This window comes from Choloepus didactylus, chromosome 7, assembly GCF_015220235.1.
Source record: "Choloepus didactylus isolate mChoDid1 chromosome 7, mChoDid1.pri, whole genome shotgun sequence".
Classification (NCBI taxonomy): Eukaryota; Metazoa; Chordata; class Mammalia; order Pilosa; family Megalonychidae; genus Choloepus; species Choloepus didactylus.
In genome coordinates, this window is record NC_051313.1 from 3,740,173 (window position 1) to 3,757,492 (window position 17,320).

Consider the following 17,320-nt stretch of genomic DNA (forward strand, 5'->3'; position numbering starts at 1 on the left):
CCATTGGACGGCGAGCCCTGAGCCGCCCAGCTGACTGTCACTGAGACTGTCTCCCGGCCCCTTTTCCGGGGGCCCTCCCTCCAGGCATCGGCTCTCTGCGTGGCGGACGGGTGGCCCCAGGACAGGACGTGAGCCCGAGCCTGACCAGCTGATGACATGAGCAAACTGGCCCCTTTGTCAACCAGGTGTTCCTTCTGGAAAGTTCTCTCAGTGTCCAGGTAGGTGCCACACCCGTTCATGTGCTTGCCTGTACTGACGGTCCAGTTGTCCACCCTGTGATCCGAGGGCCTGGAGGGCAGGACCAGGCCGGGGGACAAGCCGGTGAGACGGCTGGAAAGGGCTGCGCGTTGGTTATGGGCCTTTCCCTCTGTGGAACCTGGAAAACCCTGAGGATTCAGCCAGAGTGAGAGGGTGAAACACCAGGGCAGCCGACGGGTCTCATGCAGGCAATTTTGGATCTTGTTTATTTTCACAAACCCAACTGTTTTGTTTTATGAAAATTGGACGATGGCTTTTCTCTGTAGTTACTGTCCCCACAGACCTTGAACTGTCTGCAGGAGGAGGAACTCAAGTCACCATGCCAGACGCCCCCTTCTCCGATAAACGTCCTCAACCAGCATCTGCGGAGAAGCTGCCAGCCGAGGTGGTGCTGGTGTCTGTAATTCCACCCGCACCTGCTGTCCTTGTGTGGAACTGAGGCCGCTTCCCCAGGAGCTCCCAGGGTGTGAGGACGGACAGCGAGCTCAGTCCACGACCATCTGAAGCAGGAGCTGCCCACAGAGAAAACCTCTGAATTGAAAGGACCACAGTCTTGTTCGTAGGTGTCCTAGTTTGCTAATGCTGCAGAATGCAAAACACCAGAGATGGATTGGCTTTTATAAAAAGGGGGTTTATTTGGCTACACAGTTACAGTCTTAAGGCCATAAAGTGTCCAAGGTAACACATCAGTAATCAGGTACCTTCACCGGAGGATGGCCAATGGCGTCCGGAAAACCTCTGTTAGCTGGGAAGGCACGTGGCTGCTGTCTGCTCCAAAGTTCTGGTTTCAGAATGGCTTTCTCCCAGGACGTTCCTCTCTAGACTTCAGCTTCTCTCCAAAATATCACTCTTAGTTGCTCTTGAGGCATTTGTCCTCTCTTAGCTTCTCAGGAGCAAAAGTCTGCTTCCCAAGGCCGTCTCCAAAGTGTCTCTGTAAGCTGAAGCTCCTCTCTCAGTTCCTGTGCATTCTTCAAAGTGTCCCTCTTGGCTGTAGCTCCTCTTCAAAATGTCACTCACAGCTGCACTGAGTTCCTTCTGTTTGTCAGCTCATTTATATGGCTCCACTGATCAAGGCCCACCCTGAACGGGTGGGGCCACACCTCCATGGAAATTATCTCCTCAGGGTTATCACCTACAATTGGGTGGGGTACATTTCCATGCAAACAACCTAATCCAAATGTTCCAATTTAATCCCCACTAATATGTCTGCCCCACAAGATTGCATCAAAGAATACGGCTTTTTCTGGGGGGCATAATACATTCAAACCAGCACAATATGTATATATGAATTTTAATTTTCCTACTTTTTGCAAAAGAATACTGTTCCACATGGTTGCCCTTTGAAATCAATTATGGAAACTGAGATCATTGTTTTTAAAGTAACAGTAGTTTAGGTTTGACTTTTCAAAAATCCCTCAGGTTTGCAACAATAAGCCCAAATCTGTCAACCAAAAAGGCAGTAATATGAATATTATTTAAGGGTGCCAGTGCTTCGTAAACCCCAAAAGCCCAACTTATAATGCAAATCTTGAGACAGAAGGGGAGGGCAAAGGATTGTCATCTTAAGTGTAGACCTCTCGCCTAGCAGGGCTTACCAGGAGGACTGGATAAAAGTCTCTGACTGCCAACCAATCTTTGTTTATTAAAAAAGAAAAAAGGAGAGAAAGAAAAAAGTAGACATTTCTTGTCATCATTCTTCCAGTCTCCTTAATAAATATTTAATTATTTAGTGACCTGCCAATTTCTCTGTGGGATTCAAGGCTATTTATATAAAGATTAAATAAAATGCCAACCAAGTGGATGGGGAAAGCTGGACAGAAGAAAAATGATCAGTGGGAAAAATAAGATGAGGTCAGAACGAAGGTTAAGACACAAAATATCTGATATATGTTTTGCTACAAATTTGGTGATAGCAATTCTTGCTTAATCATCTCTAAATGCTATTTGTTACCAAGATGATCCTGTGGAAGGTTCTACAAGAGCTGCCCCATTAATGGCTCCTTGGGCTGGGCCAGGCCCTCCGTGTCTGGGGTCTCACTCACCTTCCCTTGGCTAAGGAAAAGGTCATGAAGATAAGCTTGTGTTTTGTCGAATATTAATATGAGGGTCACAGCATCAGTGGAGCCACGATTCTCAAGCTAACTGCTTTAAATTCTAGCTTTAAGTGATAGGGTGGTTGGGAGCTGTACGTACCCCCAAAAACATGTTCTTAAATTTAGCCCCTTCCTGTGGGGTGAGCCCATTGTAGGTAGGGTTACTTTGGTTAAGGTGTGGCCCAGCCCCATCGGGATGGGTCTTAGTCCTATTACTGGAGTCCTGTGTAAGTGGAATGAAGTTCAGAGGAAGAAAAAGTCACAGAAGCAAGAAGGTGAAATTCAGTGAAACCAAAAAAGAAGGGAGAGACCAGGAGACGCCACCACACGCTTTGCCAAGTGACAAACTAAGGACCAAAGATCTCCAGCAGCAGCCCCAGAACGCCACAGTCTTGGGGGGAAAGCACGGCCGCAGTGACGCCTTGATTTGGACTTTGTTTTAGTCTCCAAACTGTGACCATATAAACTCCCAGTGTTTAAGCCGACCGCTGACGGGTGTTGGCCTGAGCCGCCGGGAAACTGAAACAGGTGGCCGCGTTCCTTCTCCCGTGACGGGTGAACTGTGTCCGCCGGCTGGAAGGGCACGCAGCGTCTCCTGCCACCTCCGTGCACTTGACCCCTGATCCCAGGGAGGGATTCTGCGGTCACATCCGCTCTTCTGGTTTCCTTGGGAAAGAGGCGCTTCTGTCAGAGCACTTTTGTTTCCAGTTTGTAATTACATGACAGTTTGTTCAGAAAACTTCAATACTACCTCATACTTTCTCCAAGAATTTTATAAACAACACATTTTAAAGTTCTAAAACTCCTACTGATTTTTAGAAATTCATAGATTTTTCCCTAACAAGGACACTGGGTCCCACTTAGTTTAACAGTTCCCCTAAACACTAAGTTTTGCTCTCTTTAAACAGGATTTTCAGCTGCAGGCTGGAGCAGGGGTGGAGACGTTCACTCTGTTCATGCAACACAGGAGAAAATAGAAATCTTTCGACCTCCTTTTCGCTAAGCAGAGGCAGAGAACAAGGGGCTGGATTCACACACTGAAGAATTCCAGAGCTGGGAAGAAACACTGCCCTCGGGACATGACTCAAAGCTGCGTTTCTTCACTGGGGTTGGGCTTGAGCAAGCGGGAGCCATAGATGGCAAGGGCGACGGGGGGGACCCGGCGCTGGATGTGGGCCATTTTGTCCCACACTAGGATCATGGATCCTGATTTTTAATCAGCATATAAGGTCACTGTAAAGAAAGAATTAATTATCTCCTCCTGAGTAACATTTCTTGTAAACCATCAGAACTTACATGCAAAAATCATTTAGATTCACTTCATGAACATTTAAAATAATTAATGTCACAGACGCACATCTAAACAGAAGGGGCAACGGTGGATTGGGCACCTCCAGGCACCCTGTGGTCCTACCCTGGGCTCTGCCGTCAGCCGCAGTGGCTTGGGAACACATTTAACCTACCTTGGTTTGCTCATCTGTGGAAGAGCAGTTCCCAGAGGCGCTAGAAAGAGGGGATGGGCACAATGCCTGAGCGCAGTCAGCTCCTGAAACGTAATGCTCAATAAATGGTAATTATGCTTTATATTTCATTCAACAAACAGCACCTGACACAGCATCAATAAACTTCTTAATTTTTTGATTTTATTATAAGACTGATTTCATCTTTAATTCCCAAACCTTACAAACAGGTGTGATATATACTTTGCAGATAAAGAAACTGGAACTTGGCAAGGTTACCCAAGCCCAACTGATGAGCAGTTGCCCCAGAGCTTGGTAAAGTGTTTAACCCCAAGGCCTGGGTTTTTCCATAAAATCCTCATGTCAGCTCTTTTCGTGTCCTGCCTGCTAAAACAAATACCATACAATGAGTTGGTTTAACAAGGAATTTATTGGCTCAGGGTTTCAGGGGCTAGAAGGTTCCTTTCTCCCGGGGTCGGTTTCTTCTGGCTGATGCAATCTTTGGGGCTCCTTGGCTTTTCCATCACATGGTGATGCACATGCAGCACCTTCTCCTTTCTCTTCTGGTCCTGTTGTCTTGCAGTTTCTGGTTGTTCCCTTGATTTTCTTTCCCTCCCTATAAGGCCTCTAGTAACAGGATTAAGACCCATCCTGAGTCACTGGGCCATGCCTTGGCTGAAATATCCTCATCCAAAAGTCCTGTTTACCGTGGGTCCACACCCACAGGAACGGACTGAGATGAAGAACATGTTTTTCACCAGGAGTGTTGACTGGGAGCTACTTGGGTTTCTGCAGAACAGACAGTGCCCGTGAGCCGGCCTGCCTCCAGCTGGCTCTGCTGACTGTGCTGCCCTAGGCAAGCTCCGTGACTCCTCTGTGCCTCGGTTTCTCCAGCTGTGAAAGGCGAGTGACAGTGACGCATTCCTCACAGGGTTGCTGGAGAATTCTGTGGATTAAGACACGAAGTGTTTGGAACAGCACCTGGCGTGTAAGAAACTTTCCTTCTGCCTGTTAAACTACGCGTCATAGCGCTGCGGTCAACCAGATGGCTCTGCGATTGAGGGGGAAAGAGTGACACACACTGTGTTTTCAGCAGGGGCTGTGAGCCTGTGTTTCAGGGCACTGCTGCCCTAACCTTGACATTCCCGGACTCATCTAGAATGCAGATGACAACCCCCCTTCCCCCCCGCCAGACTCCTACCCCTGCCCCCCACCTCCAGGCCACCATCAGCTCCTGCAGGCAGCCCTGAGGCCTCTGCTCTCACCAGCACCCCGAGTGACACCGAGGGGCAGCCTTCTACTTGAGTCCACTTCAAACAAGAAAAATGAGTCACGGACAGTGGCTGGCGTCCCGCGGCCATTGCGCAGGTGCCGTGGGGGCTCAACGCAGCCTTCAGCTCGGGGCTCCCAGAAGCACAAGGAGCGCCCACTTGCTCACTCTGGAGGGCTGCCCAATCAGTCAGAGCAAGCTGCCCGGCCTCACAGAGCTGGCCATGGTGGGCTGCAGAAACCCAGCGGCAGTGCCCCCGCCCTGCCGCCTCTCCTGGGAACCAGGTTAGACACATGGGGAGGAAGAGGGGCCTGTGAAGCAGGCTTGGACCCTGGGGCTGACACTGATGCTGTCAGCAGTCCACAGTGATTTGTCTTCAGTCTGGAGTGGCCCTGGTTGCTTTGGCAAAGCCCTTCTCTCACGTTTGGATTTTACTCACGTGACCCCTTTTCTGTTGTTTAAGCTGCTGTTGCCACAGGCCTGAGGTGGGACCCATGACCCTTCAGAAGAACCCAAGGGGTTCATTTACTTGCTCTCTGGACCGCACCTGTAGATCTACCAAGCGGCTTTTGGTGCAAATATGTTTCTGTTCTGCTGGCTCGTAAACAGAGCCTGAGTCAGCAGGATCTTTCCTCCAAGAGCTCCCAGGTATCTCCGGAAATCTAAGACCAAGAGGCTCTCTTCAAGGTTCTCATGGAACCCGCTGCAGACTGGCTCAGCACCCACTACCTTTCAAACAAGGGGATAACCCATAAAACGGGGAGGCCTGCTGCAGCCCCCGAGCAGGTGAAGACAGTGTTTATAAATACCCCGTCTTGCCCCATCAGCGCAAACTGGAAATATGCCTATTGCTAAGAAGGACATTTCTCCTTTCCTAAAAAGGAAGGAGAAATGAAGCGTGGGCATTTGCGTCTGCTTCTCCATTGGGATACTCCCTAGGTGGAGACTTTCCTTTGGGTGCCTGGAGCAGGACTTGGAAGGAAGACACAGTCTTTTTCTTAACTTGCTGGTTTTGACTCCCAAAGCCCTGAGAAAATGAAATGTCCCCAGCAAACGTCCAGGGCTTCCTTTATCAACACTCACCACTCCTACGACTGCCCATCTCCCCAACTAGGCGGTGAGTTCCAGGACAGTGACTGTGGGCATTTCATTCACAGTTTGATGGATAGTAAATGTCTTTTGGGTAAACTGCAGAATAAACTATGTTGAAACTATGGCTTTCCCCAGGGATAACCAGAGCCACTGAGATTTGGAGAGCAAGTGGGAGCTCTGCTGGACCTGGAAATCCTGTGTGGCATGAGGTGGTGGCATACATGATCGAATGAATTAGTAAAAGAGGGGGCTTTCTATTTTAGAAACAGGGCAGAACCTGATATTGGTAATCATCAAGAATTAAAGAGAAAAATACCAAATTGCACCAATGTCTTCTTGTCTCGAATCATCATCTATCTACTATGTGGCACAGAATAGTGATTCATGTTCATTTCTTTTACCAGAGAGGGGTTATAGATTTTTTTAAGTACTAGTGTAAAAGTCATCATGTCTACGGTTTAAACTGGGGAATGTGAAGCACTGAGTCCTAAGGCATGGCATCACTGCTGGCTGGATTACAGGTACATAAAGCTTTCAAAAGGTACATCTCCAAACTTAAACATACAGAGGGGCTGCATGCAGAGGGGCTGCAGAAATGTCACAGACAGCGTCTGCTTGAAACATTTCAGAGAACATTATCGTTTCCTAGATAAATCTCTTTCAATGGGGAGAGTATGTGTCTGAAACAAGAAGGCAAAAGAGTCTTGTTGAAAATGGTTGCGAGCAAATGGTTTTGTCAAACTTCAGTCCTGTGTTTGTGCTTCCTTTTATGGGCTCAGAATTGTACGAGCAGATTGGGATCAAAATCAGAGAGCTGTGTCCGTGTCAAGCAAAGGACTGCTCAGCTAAGAAGCTGTGAATAGACTACATGTAGAAGGCAAATCTTCTGCAATAACATGTGCATGGAACTACAAATATTTGACATGTTTTTTCAGAAAATACATATTTTGGCAACTTTATTGAGGTGAAATGACATGCAATAAACGGCACACATATAATTGCATAATTTGAGGAGCTCTGACATACATCTATACCTGTGAAACCACCACTCTGATCAGGATAACCCGTCACCCTCAGAAGTTTCCTCGTGACCTTTACAACCCCTCACCCCAGCCCCTTGCCTCGGGCAGCCTGTTTGCTTCCTCACCACAGAGCAGGCCACCTCTTCTGGAATTTTATCTAAATGGACTTGTACAGCACGTACTCCTTTTAGTCTGGTTTCTTTCACTCAGCATCGTTTTTTAAAGTATTTCATTCTAGTAACATATATATAACCAAAACCTTCCTCTTTTAACCACTTTCAAATCTGTAATTCAGCGGTGTTAATTTCATTCACAATGTTGTGCTCCCATCACCACCGTCCATTACCAAATCTGTTACATCACCCCAAACAGAAACTCAATATCAATTAAGCATTAACTCCCCATTCCCTAACCCCACCCCAGCTCCTGATAACTGACCCTGTGTGTTTATAGTTTCTGACTACAAATGTGCTTACTCTGATTATTTCACTCAGTGAGATCATGCAATATTTGTCCTCTTATTTCTGGCTTACTTCATTCACCTTGATGTCTTCAAGGTTGATCCATGTTGTCACATGTATCAGAACTTCGTTCCTTGTCACAGCTGAATAATATTCCATTGTGTGAATAGACCATATTTTGTTTATCCATTCATTGGTTGATGGACACTTGAGTTGCTTCCATCTTTTGGCAGTTGTAAATACTACTGCAATGAATATTGATGTGCAGATATCTGTTTGAGGTCCTGCCTTCAATTCTGGGGGGTATATACTTATAAGCAGGATTGCTGGGTCTTATGGTAATTATATACTTAACTTTCTGAAGAACTGCCAAACTATTTTCCACAGTGGCTGCACCAATTTACATCACCGTCAACAATGAATGAGTGTTTCTATTTTGCCACATCCTCTCCAACACTCATTTTCCATTTCTTAATAGCCATTTTAGTGGGTGTGAAATGGTATCTCATTGTGGCTTTGATTTGCATTTCCCTGATGATTAATGATGTTGGGCATCTTTTCATGTGGCTCTGGCTATTCTTTGGAGAAGTGTCTATTCAAATCTTTGGCCCATTTTTTAATTGAGTTGTTAGTCTTTTGTTGTTGAGTTGTAGGCTTTCTTTATACATTCTGGATATTAAACTTTAATCAGATACGTGGTTTCCAAATATTTTCTCCCATTCTGTAGATTGTCTTTTACTTTCATGACGAAGCCCTTTTATGCATGAAGTCCCATCTCTTTCTTTTATTCCTTTTATGCTTAATTTTCTGAATAAAAGTATGTCTTTTATTGCTTTGGGTGGAAAGTCTAAGAAACCATTGCCTAACATAAGATCCTGAAGATACTTCCCTAAATTTTCTTTTAGGTCAATAAGTATCATTTTGAGACCCATCCTTGTTGGTGTGTGTCAATAGTTTATTCCATTCAGTTCTTTAAGTAAGACACAGAAAGCACGAACCATAAATTCCATAAGCTGGACTTCATCAACATTAAAACATTTTGCTCTTCAAAAGATACTGCAAAAAATGGAAAGAAAGCCACAGATTGGGAGAAAATAATGCAAAATATTTATCTGACAAAGGGCTTCTATCTAAAATATATAAAAAATTCTTACAATTCAATAAATAGGCAAACCAGTTTTAAAAAGGACTAAGAATTTGAAGACACTTCACCAAAGAAGATATACGGATGGCAAAGAAGCACATGAAAAGATGTTCAGCATCTTTAGTCACTAGAGAAATGTAAAATAAAAGGACAATGTCTTTCTACCCCTCATCCACCAGACGGCTGAAAGTTTTATGAGAAAACTGACCATTTCAAGTGCTGGTGAGGATGTGGGGGAGCTGGAACTCCCCTGCACTGCACTGATGTAAAATGGTGCGGCCCCTCAGAAAAAGCGTTTGGCAGTTTCTTGAGAAGTTGAACACACACCTACCATGTGATCCAACCGTTCCACTCTGGGTATTTACCTAAGAGAAATTAAAGCATAAGTCTGTACAAAGACTTGTACATGAATGTTCATAGCAGCTTTATTTGTAACAGACAAAAGCTAGAAGCAACCCCAATGTGGACCAACAGTAAAGAGATAAACAAACTGCACATATCCATTCGACAGAATATTGCTTGAAGATAGTCGCTTTCTAGATACCATCTACCGGGCAGTTTCATGCACCGAGCATTGTGCCAAATGCTTCAAATCTGTAATATGATGTGGGAATAGCCTTATTTTATGGACAGGGAAGCTGAGTCTTGGAGAAGTTAAGCATTCCAGTTTGCTAATGCTGCTGTTAAGCAAAACACCGGAAATGGATCGGCTTTTACAAAAGGGGGTTTATTTGGTTACAAAGTTACAGTCTTAAGGCCATAAAGTGTCCAAGGTAAGTCATCAACAATCCAGTACCTTCACTGGAGGATGGCCAATGGAGTCCAGAAAACCTCTGTTAGCTGGGAAGGCACGTGGCTGGCATCTGCTCCAAGTTCTGATTTCAAAATGGCTTTCTCCCAGGATGTTCTTCTCTAGGCTGCAGTTTCTCTCCAAAATGTCACTCTCAGTTGCTTTTGGGGCATTTGTTCTCTCTTAGCTTCTCTGTAGCAAAAGTCTGCTTTCAAAGGCCATCTCCAAAATGTCTCTGTAAGCTGAAGTTCCTCTCTCAACAACTGTGTGTTCTTCAAAGTGTCCCTCTTGGCTATAGCAAGCTGGCTCCTTCTGTCTGAGCTTATATAGTGCTCTAGGAAACTAATCAAGGTCCATGCTGAATGGACAGGGCCACACCTCCATGGAAACTATCCAGTGAAAGATCTTGCCCTCAATTGAGTAATCACGTCTCCATGGAAACATCCAATCAAAACTCTCCAACCCAATCAACACTAATACGTTTCCTGCCCACACAAGACAGCATCAAAGATAATGGCTTTTGGGGGACATAATACATACAAATCAGCACATTAAGTAACATATAGAAACTTAAGCAGCCACATTAGGCCAAAGCCAGGTTTTAACTCAGGTCTAACATAATACCAGAGACTGAGCCCTTGGCCACTCCACTGCATTTCTGGAATTCTCCTGGGAGCAAATACAGCGACTGGCCAATGGTAATGCCTTCTCGCCTGAAGGCTGAGCTCTGGCGGCTCAGCGGGGCGTTTGCCGCCATCCAGCAGACGGCTGGAGATGACTGGAAGTGAGGAGCCTAGGGGGACCCCATGCCCACACCCCCCAACTGGTCAGCTACTCCCTCTCTCTGTTCCTTTATCTTGCAAATGGAGGCAATTGGACCTGCCTTCTTCCTGGCTGCTCAGAGAACAGTGCCCGGCTTACAGTAAAACTTTACCCACTTTATTTAACTTCCCAATATTAACTTGGAATTCTCCCTGACTCTGTGAAGAGAGAAGCAACTTTAAAAAACTTCATTAAATGTGTCCTCCTGTTGGGTGGAAGGCCCCGCACTGAGGCATTCTTGGGGACACAGAGATGAGCAGACGGGAGGCCCTTCCCTCGGGAAATTTGCAATGAATTGAGCAAAAGCCATGCTTGGCTTCTTCATGATTCCTAACATTTACACGCCCTACACTTTGTGCTCAGTTGGACTTGATACGAAAAAATGAACTTTGTACCACCCCACTGTCTTTTGCATTACACTTCCCATGTAGGGCTTTCCAAATCATCCAGCCCCTCCTTCTTCTTGATAAGAATATTTCCGGTCAATAATACTTCATTTCCTTTTACTGCTGGATCTTAGTAGGTTTCAGCTAAACTTACTAAAATAAACCCATTTTGAAATAAATGTTGAATGTTTTAAGTTTTGACAAACAACTTGAAACCACTGCCATGCTGTGCTGGCTTAAAGCTGTTACGTACCCAGGAAAGGCAGTGCTCTTTCCATCCATCCCTGTGGGTGCAAACCTGCTGTGGAGGGACCTTTGGGTTAGGTTATTTCAGTTGAGACGTGGCCCTGCCCATTCAGGGTGGGTCTTAGTCCCCTCACTGGAGTCCTTTATGAAAGGATAAAGCACATACAGAAGCTAAGGGGTGAAATTGAGAGAAGCTTCCAGAGAAGAGCACAAGAGAGGCTGAGGGAGGGAGCCCCTGAAGCCAGAAGCTGGAAGCAACAAAATCCGGGAGTGAAGGACCAGCGGACGCCGGCCATGTGCCTTCCCATGTGGCAGAGGAGCCCAGGTGCTGGCGGCCTTTCTTCAGTGTCCAGGTATCATCATTTGATGCCTTGAGGTGGACATTTTCACTGCCTAAGAACAGTGAATTGTAAGCTAATAAATCCTCATTATAAAAGCCAACCCATTTCTGGTTATTGCATTCTGGCAGCTTTAGCAAAGCAAATCACATGCAATGCCCAATTGTTGCCTCCCTGTTTGTGAGGGGTGGTGGGACTGCAGGTTCTGGGAGCTCTGCTTCTCTGGACGGCTAACACTGGGGCCCGAGTGAATCTGGGAGATCAAAGCAAAAACCAGGCTTGATTTGGTCCAGTGGAACATGTCTGAACTGACGTTTGGACCCTCTGCCGTGTTGCTTTTCGGAAAGGGCAAAGGGGACAACTCCAGCGGGTTCTGTGCTCCAGTTGTCAGCTCTGTGGTCACAGCCAAGCCATGGAGCTGGCTGTGGGGTTCTGTTTTCTCTTCTTTTTCTTTCTTTATTTTTCCCCCTTTGTGTTACACAACTGCTGGCGTTCATTCGACTTTTTGTTTTTTGGATACAAAGATAAACACAGTAGTCCCTTCTCCCCTGTTGCTTAAGATCTGCTTTGGAAACTTGTTCATGGGGTCACTTGGGGCAGTTACTTGGCTCCCCCCAGGCTCATTCTTTTTTTCTGTAACACAGAAATATTAATATCACCGGCCAGGTTTGTTGAATAACATCAGACTAGATAAGTGTCACAGGTTAAATCGTGTCCCCTGGAAAGACACACTAAGTTCCTGACACTGGTACCTGCAAATGGACCTTATTTGGGTCCCTGCAGATGTCTTCAGGTCAAGGTGACGTCACAGCGGAGCAGGGCGGACCCTTCGCCGACATGACCCGTGATCTTGTGAGAAGAGAGGAGACGGACACGAGAAGACGAGGCAGGGGTGGAGGGCGCAGCTGCAAGCCAAGGCGGCCTGGGGCTGAAGAGGTAGGAAGGAACCCCCTAATCCCTAGAGCCCCCAGCCCGCCGGCTCCTCGATTTCAGATCTCTGGCCTCCAGAGCCGGGAAAGGAGAAGCCCCTGTTGCTGAGGCCCCTGGGGTGTGCCAGTTTGTGACGGCAGCCCCAGGGGACTCAGGCAGGGGTACCCCTGCGGTCCCCAAAGGGTGGCTGCCCACCGAGTCTGGTAGCATGGCAGGTCGGGGTGCAGGGTGTGCGGGCAGGGCCCTGACAGCCAGGACCAGCTGGGCTTTGCTCAGAGTCCTGGGCCCAACGTGGCCTGGGAACTGGCATTCCTCAGGGAAGACTTGTTGCTCTGCCCCAGCACAGCCACCCCAGGTGAGTCTTCCTTCCGGCACGTCTGGGAATCCTGTGCACCAGGGGTTCTAAGGGCAGTGCGGGGCCAGGCTGGCTGAACCAGAACCTGCATCTCCCCAAGGCCCCCGGGGACTGAGGAGTACTAGGTAACGGTGTCCCTCTTATTGCCACCCCTGGGCGTCCTCCCCTGACGTGCTCCCTCCAGGCTTGAGTGGAGAGCTGGCTGCAACGGGAGCCCTTGTGCAGACAGCAGGGATAGAAACACTTCCGTTCTGCCTGTGCCTCTAGAGAGAGCCCAGCCCCACTCACCAGAGCTCCTTAAAATTGCAACCCACAAGGCATCCTCTAAACAGGAGTTATTTGGGGACACTCAGTCTGCAGCCAAAAATGTCCTCCTATCCAGGAAAGGAACTCCAAAGACCCACCCCAACAACAGTCAATCACCACAATTAGAATTTTATTAATAAAAAAGGAGGAAGAGAAAACCACACATTGGCACCACACACACAGAAACTCAGAAATAATCTGCCCATCCAGGAAAATCCGGAAGTCTGTTTGAGGGGAAAACTTTAGGATAAAGATGGGGCCCAGAAGAGCGGGGGCGGACCAAAATCCTTTAATGAACCATGGAGTCTGTAAACTGGTTTCAGATGTCTCCAGTTAAAGAGCCGGGAAACTTGAGCAATATTCCAGATTCTTCCAAATAAGGCCGCCCCAGCTGAAAGCTGCAGCTCTAAAGCCAAAATGTCTTGTTACTTGATTGTCTGTTGGGTTTAGCATGAAAGGATTGTTCTCAAAACTAAAGTGCATTTATACTTGTAGATTAGGATTATGAAGAAGGCTTCTTTAAAATTAAAAAAAAAAAATTAAGAACTTTTTTACTGAGTCAAATTTTCCAATGTGTCTGGAAGAGAAAAGGGGAGCTTAATTCTGGGGAAAGAAGCTGTCTTGGGTTTCATCTGGCAGTCAGGGAGGAAGGGGTATGTTTTCCCAGTGTAACTTAGCAATGAAGATAGTATTTCAGGCTACTCCTTTGTCATGTGCATGAAAGAAGATTCCAAATAGCCCACAAGAGAATTCTCCAGAAGGTGCCAGACGGTTCTCAGCCAGCCTGTGAGCACACCAACCTACACACAGAAAGTAAGTACTTCAAGCTGAGTGTTTGGGTTCCAGAAACTAGAAGAGTAAATAGTGTAAAATTGCAGACTCAGAAAGCTCTCTTAATGGATGCTGGTAAGGCTGGATACTAATAAGCCCATATATGGATCCCTTTGGCCGGAGCTGGGATGGTGTCTGCCCTACAGGAAGCTCCCTGGTGAGCAGCTGCCTCAGTTTACCCCAGTGTGATGAGTTGGGAAGCCCCGTGCAAGGCCCACCCATGCCTAGGGTTTCTGAATGTGTGATGAGTTTTGATGGCACGTAGGCATGGCAGTAAAAACCCTGAGGGGCTTAGTGAGAAGATAATTTCCCCTTCAATTCTCTTTCAATCGTTCTGACTGGAGAAAGAAAAATGACTAGTTTGGTGTTACCGTATCTTCAACTACTAATTTTCCTTTTAGCAAGGAGAGGGCACATCACAGGCCAAGAGCCTTCTCCATGCAGCATCAAGTCAGAACTTAGCAACATTGTTTTGTTTTATTTTGTTTATTTTTAGCAATTGATTCTGGTTTTCCATTTATAGTAGATATTTAGAGTTTTGTTTTTAAATAAACTTATTTAGACAGAAAGGGGAGTTGATGCAGAGAAAACACTGAGCAAACAATGGTGTAACTTGCAGCATTGCCATATGGGGAAAGAAGTGAAGACACTGTTCGAATGGCTGCGCTCCAGCACGGAGCGGCGTGAATCAGCTCTGCAGTTCTCCATACGCTCCTTAAAACACCTGCAGAGCCAGCAAACATCTCCTCAAGGCAGTTCTTTCCACATTCAGATGGATTAAATTGTTTACAATTTTAATACTTCGAGTTGAACTCTGCCTCCCAGGACCTTCCTATCATGAGTCCTAATTTATCTCCCTGGAGCCTAATGGAACAAATCTAATCCGCTTTAAGCTGCCAATCTCTCCAATATTTGAAGCTCTTTCTTCAAACCTTCAGCACCCTCCTTCCCCTGGGACATGTGCACACACATCCTTCCTTCCTCACCCCCGGCACCCTTCCGTTTCTCCCCTGGACTCGGTTCTGATCACACACGCTCCCGGCCGAGCCTCTCGGGGCCTGTCTCCTGTACTACGTGACTCAGTTAAGCCTGTTTGGGGTGCGTGGGGCAGAAACCCCGTCGATGCCATCTTTCACAACAGGAGACCTTCTCAGCTCACAGAATTAGAGCCTCCAGAGGGAGCTCCCGGAAGGCATGGCTGCCACTGGGACTCAGAACCGGGGTCCATGTCTGCCTCACCTCCCAGCCTCTTTTCCTCCAGGAAAGGCCATGTCCAGTAGGCTTTTCCCTCAGGATGGCAGGAGTCCTGCCCCCTCACAACTCCAAGGCCCTTGGAAGTCCCAGGAAATGACCCCCTGCATTGGGGTGGCCTGGCTTGTATCACACACTTTCTCCTGAGACCGTCACAGTCATCGAGGGGTGCAGTCTTCCAATCGCCCAGAGCCAGGGCTCAAGACAACTGTGCTGGAAACACACGGCCTCACCTGAGGAAAGCGTTGGGTTCCCAGAGGGAGGGCAGGCTCTGTTTACAAGAATTCGAGGTATGCACTCAGCACCCTGGGTGAGGTCTGGCTGGGGAACAGAGCAGGACAATTTGCTCTTTGTGGTGACCTTCAAACGTCAACCTGGAGTGGGGAGGAGAGGCCTCTCCATGGGAAACTACACCAGGGGTTCTTACTCCTGTGTTTTCTCCTTGTGCTGCTGGCCTCTGCGTGGTAGGGGAAGCAGGAGGCACTGCATCAATGTCAGACCTTGTTCTCTGGTTTCCAGACCAAACCAGATAACTGAGATTCGGCTATTAAAGAGAAAAGGAACAGGGGTAGGGAGTTCTAGCATTGGGTACACTGAAGACCGCCAGATGGGGCAGCTGCCAACCACAGAGGAGAAAGAAAGCCACACCATGTAGTTACGATAATGCAAAGCACAGAGCAGCTCCTTCCAGTCAACCAAGATGGCGGCATGAGATGCCCCAGTGTGCTTTCCCCAATAGCATCTTGGAACAGCTAACAAAACTGGCAGAGCCATCTTCCTCAGAATTCCCCCAAACATTTACGGGGTTGCAGTAACTAGAAGAGGCTGAATCAAGAAAACACAGATTTAAAATATGGTAGAAGCAGCTTGTGTCACCCTCGCTGATCTCCCCTCTGCTTGCTACCCTCCTGCACTCCCATGGGGGGCTTGCGCCTGTCCTGGAGAGAGCAGAATAACCCCTGTGCACGTTCTGGGGTGCCTCTGCATCAGTGTGAATCCACTGCGTGGTGGCCTGAAAGACTGGCCTAGGAGATGCAGCTCTGACTCACCCTTCCAGAACCTTCCCTGCAGGCAGAAGCAGCTCTCTGGAGGACAGCACTGGCCAATGCAGAGCCAATTTGCAAAGACTGTGAAAGATGCTCTTTGCTTTGGTTTGTTTGGTTTTGTTAGCTCCTGGCACTCAAGGGAACCTTGGTCAGATCTCTGGCTGGGTACAAACATAAGAAACAGACAGCTCAGGGACCAGATTCCAGAATTAACATTTTTAAATGCAAAAATGTACAATGTGCAACAAAAGACTACAGGACAAACAAAAAAACAAATGAAAAAACAGGAAATGATGACCCATTCAAAGGCACAAGATAAAATCCAAAAACCATCAATGAAGAAGACCAGACTTTGACATACTGGACAAAAAATTTAAAAAAAAGAGAAGATCCTCAATATGTTCAAGGAGAAAAGGGAAAACACAGGGAAAGAATTAAAGGTTATCAGGGAAATAATAAATAAGCAATATGAGAATCTCAATAAAGAGATAAAATTTTGAAAAGGAACCACACAGAAATACCAGAGTTGAAGACCAAAAGAACTGAAATGAACCCTAAACCAGCCACACGTGGAGACTTCACCCCACAGCAGCAGAGCACGTGTCTTCTCAAGCGCATGTGAATCATTCTCCTGGACAGACCATATCTTAGGTCACGAAACAAGCCTCAAAAAACTCAAATATACTGAAATCATGCAATATAACTTTTCTGACCACAATGGAATGAAGCTAGAAGTCAATAATACAGGGAGAAATGAAAAACTCACAAATACACAGAAATTAAACAATGTACTCTTAAACAAAAAATGGGTCAAAGAAGAAACCACAAGGGAAATTAATAAATATCTTGAGGCAAATGAAAATGAAAGCACCACATGCCAAAACTTATGAAATGCAGCAAAGGCAGTGCTGAGAGGGAAATTTATGGCTCTAAATGCTTACATTAAAAAAGAAGAAAATCTCAAATCTGAGACAACTAGAGGATGTAGGAAAAGAAGAGCAAACTAAACCCAAAGCAAGCAGAAGGAAGGAAATAACAAAGATCAGAATGGAGATAAATGAAATAGAGATTAGAAAAAAAAATTGACAGACTCAACAAAATCATAAGTTGATTCTTTGAAAAGATTAATCAAATTGTCAAAACTTAATTTAGACTACAAAGGAAAAAAATGGAAAGGGCACAAAAAACAAAAATCAGACATAAAAGGAGGGGGCATGAC